Below are 6000 nucleotides of genomic sequence, written 5' to 3'. Positions count from 1 at the left end.
GAGCCAGTTGATGCCTGGAGGAGGCTGTGATCCAGTGGAAGACCTGGTGGAGAGAGAGGGCCCTTGCTCCCAGGCTGGAGCAGCGTGTCCTTGGGGGACTGCACCCTGAGGAAAGAGAGAGCCACGGCGCAGCAGTTTTGGGAGGGCTGTGTGCCCGTGGGAGGGGCTCGGGCTGCAGCAGGTGCGGTGTGGCTGCTGCTTGTGGGAGTGGGCCCAGGCTGGGGAAGTTCTCTTTTTTTTTGAGGGAGGGGCTGGGGGTGGGGGGAGGGTGTTCTAAGGGCTTATTTTACTTCTCATTATCCTGCTCTGATTCTGTTAGTAATAAATTCACTTTGCAACTTAAGTTGAGCCTGTTTCGCCCTTGAAGTGTTTCTCCCAGTCCTTATCTCACTCGTGAAGTGTTCATTAATTTTTTTTTTTCCTTCTCCCTCCACTGCCCAGCTGTGGCAGGGGGGGGTGAGCGAGTGGCTCTTGTGGGTGCCTGGCGTTGGGCCAGTGTCAAATCACAACACTCTATGTTAAAACTTCTTATTTCTGTGTAATAGGAGGTATAAGAACTTGAGGGATCAGGGAAAATAGTGTTGTTTAAAATTTTGTAGATTCATTTGTATAAAGGAATTCAAATACCTTGGATATCAGCAACATTTTGGGTTGTAAATGGTCCTTCTTCTTTACCAAGAGAAGGAAATACTAAAATTTTAGATTAACTTCGGGAGAATTAGAAAAATAATTGGGTGATTTGTGATATTAATGAATGGATAATATCTACAATTGAGGTGTATTTTCACTGTTTTGTCTAGTCATTCCAATCCATTCTGGGGGCATGCCAACAAACTTGTAGTATGGAAAATGTGTTGTCAGCACCAGCTGTTTAGAGCATCAAATTCCAAATTTTCATTATCCTTCGCCTTCTATGATTGATATGGCTTAAAATTGATAAGTGTGGGACCTTCCTTTTTGTCTTAAAATCCTTAAACCATTATTGTTCCCATTTTCATTCTGTTTTTAAGGTTGAGATTATGAATAATTATATTACTAGTACAACTAGGGCTTCTGGAAAAACAGTGCCTTTCTGAGTATGACTGTAAGAACAGTGCCTTTCTTACATGACTGTAAGAATTGGCAATACTGGGATGCCTCTTCAGAAATTATTTCTTTATACTTTGTGAACTGTGATTCTAGATTTGCGAGCCAGGTTCAGTAGTGGTGTGCAGAAATAAACAGTTCCCTAGACAGCAGGCTATAAAACAGGTCAGTGTTAAAATATGCGGTAACATCCTTCAAATGTCTGTATAGTATTAGACTACTATGCCTGCCTGAATTCTCTTTCAGGATTCAGATCAAAACATCTGTTTGGAGTTTTGTTACCTGATAGGTGTAGGAATGATAGAGATGCACAGACAGTAATGGGTTTTCTGGAGGTCTTCCATCCTCCTAGAAGAGGCAAGTTTGTGTATTCTCTTAAAATTTGCGAATGTCTTCTACTTTGCCCAAGGCTTAGCTTCATGTTTGTGTCATTCCCTTGTTTTGTTCTGCATACTCTTTATTCTGTTATGCAAGTTAATAATAAAAATGTTTATCCTGAACAGTCAGTTGTCCTGTTGTCTAGGTACAGAAAGCTGGTTTTGAGGCTAAAATTTCTGAGGACAAAAGATTTTGTACCACAGTTACAACAGTACAGCACAATATTATCCTGTATAACAGCTTCAGTGCACCCCTGAACTTCATTTCAGCCATGGTGCTTTATAGAAAGCTGCACAGAATTGACTTAGGAGTTAGTTGGGAGAGCTGTAAAAATATTTGAGGAAGGTGTGTACACAGATTTAAAGCAAAGAAAATTGTTTGGTATGACAGCATTGGAGCTCTGAGGTTGCTGTTGCGAAGAGTGGAAAGCCCTGAACGAAAGAAAAAAACCAACTTTCATTTGCTTGTTCTTGCTCGAATTTACACTTAGCAAACTCTCCCATACATATTCTGTGCATTTGAGTCAAAGAAATCGATGGATAATTTAAAAAAAAAGCCTTTGTGTCCTGGTTTTCCTGCCTTACCCATTTTGCTTACAATAAAGCTCTCTTCTGTGAGCAACCATATGCATCCCAATAAAGGTTTTAAAGTTTGAATTGAGACAGAGACTGTCTCAGCTTTTGGCCAGCAAATGCAAAGAAAGTTGGCCATGTTCCCTCTATTTGCCAGAAAAGCATGAAAGCTGGGGCCCCTCCTCTGTCAGAGAAAAAGGGAAGCTCTGATCTTTCTGCATACAGATTTTTGCAAGTATTGAGTCCCTGACATATTCTTGGTATGACTTGTCTGTCTCTTGCTTGCTAGATGTGGCCCAAAACCCCCAGGAAAAGACTGCCCATCTACAGTGAACTTGGGTAGATTAACCTGGGCTTTTTCCTCTGCTTATCAGTTTGGTAGTAGTTTTTTCCCTCTAGTTGTGGTCCTAAATATCAACAATTAATTCCGTATCTACAGAATTACGATTTTTATGCACGTGGCTTGTCTCTCATTCTACTAAATCTAAAGACCTACTTGCTTTTTTACTATTTGATGTACATATGAGTGTGTAATTAAAAAAGCCTAGATATTGTACTATTTATTGTATGTTTGTGTGTAGGCACTTCTAGTACTTGAGTTTCTCATGTTCAGGGCCTTAAAACTTTCAGTGTTTAGATAATCTGACAATCCATTGAATGATGTGTGACTATATAAAATAAGACTATTAAGTTATGAAGGAGATTATTAATAAAATTTAGGCTTATTTTTAATGTTTTCTGGTATGGTTCAAAAATATTTAATTAGTTATTGTCAAATATTTGAACTTAAAGTATTAAAAGTAAGAATATGGAGTTTATAATTAGTACGTAATAATATCTCTTGCACATTCTTTTTACCATAACTAAGATTATGTAAAGATTGCTGTGTAATTTTTTTCTGGTGAGTGAATCATGAAAACTAAGCAAGTGCTTTGGTTTTTATGGTTATTATAGGCAATAATTATGCACACCTGGATTATGTACAACTATTATAAAATTATATAAACAATGTACACCCTTCTGGCTTTTTCTCTATAGTTACGACATATTTTCTGTAGTGGATATAATTTTTATTTTTCAGAGAGGTCACATGTAAGATCAGAAGTGCTGAAATACATACATTGTATTTTCAAAAATATGTTGAAATGTTGTAGTACTACTAGCCTTATTACTTCCATAGCTGTTTCTGCTTTTATAAAAGCATTAGAACACTTAAGGAAAAGCAACCAGCATTAATGAACAAGTAATAAGCCAGAAAACTACAGAATCCATGAATACTTTAGTGTAAGGAGTGTGCTGTCTGTTTCTAATTTAATTTGTTCTCAGATTACTTTCATGAACTGTTGAAGTTTGTCAAATACTTTGTGAGGTCTAAGGTAGATTTTGGTTTTGAGGGTAGAACTTGCCTTTTCTAAACTGTATTTCATTCTACTGATTTAATTTTTCTTAAAGGTAGGTAAAAAGGGAAAACAGATAGTTTTGGAAATCAAGAAAAAGACGTCTTGAATACAGGGGGTCTGAGTGTGACATAGTCCCCACTAAATTAACAGGAACTAAATTAACAGGTGTAAGGAGATACTTACAAGATTGCAAGATAAGCTCATAATAAAATTAGAGGACTACTGATAAAAAAAGTAAAGAATCAAGGAAAAAAGCCCTAGACCTTGAAGGAAAGAATGAAAGTGAAAAAGATCTACGGGAGCAGCTAACTGTTTTGAGGTGTGGCAGTAGCCTGCCTAAGAAGACAGATGAACAATATTTAATTTGAAATCTCAAAGGACAGGTTAGTCTGCATTCATTTACGTATGCTGGTTTTATATGCTCTTTCTACTGTTATCCATGAACTTTATTCTAGATGTACAGGTACTATATCTTTATTTCTCATCACCACATTTCTCACACAACCTTGTGAGAAATTGATTTTTCCTTGTTGGCTTTCTATCAACCAGAAAGTGCCGGAGAGGAAAGCAATACCGTCCACATTAGAAACTGTTACTATTTAAACAAAGATCTCTGTATAGTATGAAAGATATTGATTGGGAAAAAGGAGAGCTTCATTCTGCCTGTTGCACCTTGTGAATGCTGGTACAGGTGGTACCCTCACTGAGCTATCATTTGTAAATGCTTTCTCTTCATATCATCAATGGACTTGAACAGTGGTGGCAAGTCACTGACATTTGTGGCAAGCCACTGGTAGGCATCACCTTGCAAACTTCCTTGAAGTAGTTTTTTGGTTTTGCACCGTTTTGAGACATTACATAGGTTTTTGTTGCAAGCAGAGCTCTGTTGCCAACATCAGCCATTGTTTTGTTCAGAACTGTGTAGCTTGCACAGAGCATTAGTTTTCCTTGTTGCTTTGCCTCCCTTCAGGGATCTTTTCTCGTGCCAGTTATTACTTCATAATGCACTCAGCCGCCTGCTGGGGTCATCACTGGTTTGAACGGTCTGTCCTGCAGGTGAGCCTCCTCTGCGCTGGTCTGCAGGGTTTTCCTCTCAGAGGGATGAAGTAATTGCTGTCGTCTTGCCCAAGAGAAGTCCGATTACAAGGCCTTGGACTGCTCCTTATCTTTCAGTTTGCTGCTTCAGTACTGGCCTGAGAGTGTTTGATTCAGCGTTTCAGAGCAACCTCCTCATCCCTGCTTTTGGCGACTTAGAAAAGTCCATATTCATTGTTCTGTTCAATAATTAATTTCACTCAATTTCTTTTTATCGTTTGTGGTTGTGCCTGATGGTGAGACCAATGACCTCTCATCCTGGAGAGTTACAGGAGGGGTCAGTGGGAGGACAAGCCAAGGGTTGAGACTCTGCTGCAGTCCACTTGGGTAAAGAAAGGCACCAGTGGGTGAGTTGGGTCCTGATTCTGATCTACAAGTCTGATCAAATGGTGAGGAGTGGCAGAGAGCAGGGCCTGAGCCCAGAGATGTCAACATCATAGCTCAGCCCAGAAATGGGAGCAGTCCTGAGCTGAAGTGGCTCCTGGGCCTGCTGGGGGGGTTGCAGGTGGGGCTGGTTACAACGTTTACGGACTTGGTGTTCTTCAGCCTTGACGGTGCCTCTGATAAATACCCACATTGATCCCATCCTGGGTTAACGTCATGGCGTTCTGTGCTGGTTGCAGCAGTGGTTCGTTGTTATCCTGCCCAAATACGTTACAGAAAACAGAGTGGTTTGATCTTCTTTAAGTGTTACAGCAGAAATAACCTTGAGCGTTTCAACATGCATTTGCTGGCTTGTTATCTTTTACAGTCCTTTTGTGGTTGTGTTCTTTGGCTTGTTTAATTGTGGCACCAACTGCTTCCTCTGTGGTGCTTTCCCTTCTCTGCTCAAGTTTAGAGCGTGGATCAGGCATACGTGCATGCCTCCTCCCTTCTAGGACCTTTTTGACCTAAATACAAGGAGTTGAGTTGTATTGAGTTAATGTGTTAGCAGCAGGGATGCACAATCAAATGGATGCAAAAAAATCTTTCTGCTTGACTAAAAAAGTATGTATGTAACACCCATTTTTTATGTAATATGTTATTACACAAGCATATGAAAATAAGACTCTATCCTAAGGTAAAAGAACTGAGAAGATTGCCTAGCAGCATTTTCAGATTTTAATGAAACAGTTTTGTTTGGATACTAGCGGACTCTCTGGCACATATTGCCAGCTAAGTCAAAAAAAAAAAAAAAGGTGTTCTGGAGAAGGAAGTGTCATTTTCCAAATTATGACTGCAGTTTTTAGCCTAGTTTCATATGGAAATGACTTTGCAAAGGCACACTGTGTGTCTGTACATACTTTTTTCCAACTTTTAACTTGGCCTGTAGCAATTGGGTTTATTACAAAGCGCAGATCTCGAAAATGCTAAAGACTCAATAAATTTCATGCAGATGTTACTCAGGTGCAGAAGAGAAGTTCTGTAAATCATTTTGTCTGTGAAGAAACTGCACATTAACTGAAGGTCCATACAGGAGAAAGTCCTTA

General features: G+C 39.4%; 1 protein-coding gene across 2 annotated transcripts in view; it reads left to right on the top strand.

Annotated features, from left to right (window-relative positions):
• PLCE1 (phospholipase C epsilon 1) overlaps positions 1-6000 on the top strand; it is a 149861-nt gene that overhangs the window by 15378 nt on the left and 128483 nt on the right. The gene's annotated exons all lie outside the window — the stretch shown is intronic.

This window comes from Corvus brachyrhynchos, unplaced genomic scaffold (assembly GCF_000691975.1).
Source record: "Corvus brachyrhynchos isolate BGI_N302 unplaced genomic scaffold, ASM69197v1 scaffold61, whole genome shotgun sequence".
Lineage (NCBI taxonomy): Eukaryota > Metazoa > Chordata > Aves > Passeriformes > Corvidae > Corvus > Corvus brachyrhynchos.
Note: the sequence above shows the minus strand (reverse complement) of the source record. Positions and strands in the feature narration are given on the sequence as shown.